This window comes from Nanorana parkeri, unplaced genomic scaffold (assembly GCF_000935625.1).
Source record: "Nanorana parkeri isolate BGI_ZX_2015 unplaced genomic scaffold, ASM93562v1 scaffold453, whole genome shotgun sequence".
NCBI classification, from domain to species: Eukaryota; Metazoa; Chordata; class Amphibia; order Anura; family Dicroglossidae; genus Nanorana; species Nanorana parkeri.
In genome coordinates this window covers 977338-977912 of record NW_017306721.1, presented here as the reverse complement: position 1 = coordinate 977912, position 575 = coordinate 977338, and positions in this window count along the sequence as shown.

The window sequence follows — 575 nt, the reverse complement described above, 5'->3', positions numbered from 1 at the left end:
CTCACAATATATGTGTTCTACATACTGTATGTATTTGAAATGATCAATGAACAATTTGAATTACAAGTGTTAAGTGATTTTAGGCTTTTGCAAGGGAATAAAATGTACTTAGGCTTGGGACAGGCATGTTGCAGGGACCCACTTTGTGGTCAGGGCCTAGAAGATATTCTAGCAAAAGGCCAACGCAACACTGGTGAAAAGGAGTTTAATGTATGTGCAATGGTATTGGTTTAAGGCAAATCTGTTCTCAGTGGTTTACCTTGCATATTTGACACCCAAGGCAGGTGGCCTTTTTTTTTTAAACAACTCCTCTTCTATACAAAATTATTTCCAGTAAAAAGAATTAAATGAACAATTATAATGACCAGAAAAGAAATATGAACAATCAAGTGGTCAGTCGTATGTACTGCACATTTGAAGTGTATACAGGGTATGCACTATGCAGAATAGTCTGTAAAATGTCCCCTTGCATTGCACATTGATGGGATTTGGTATAGTGCCCACTTTTATTGGTTGTTTGTGGTGTATCCCCCCCCCCCCCTTCCCCCCACCCCGGATTGGTGTTACGGGAGGGG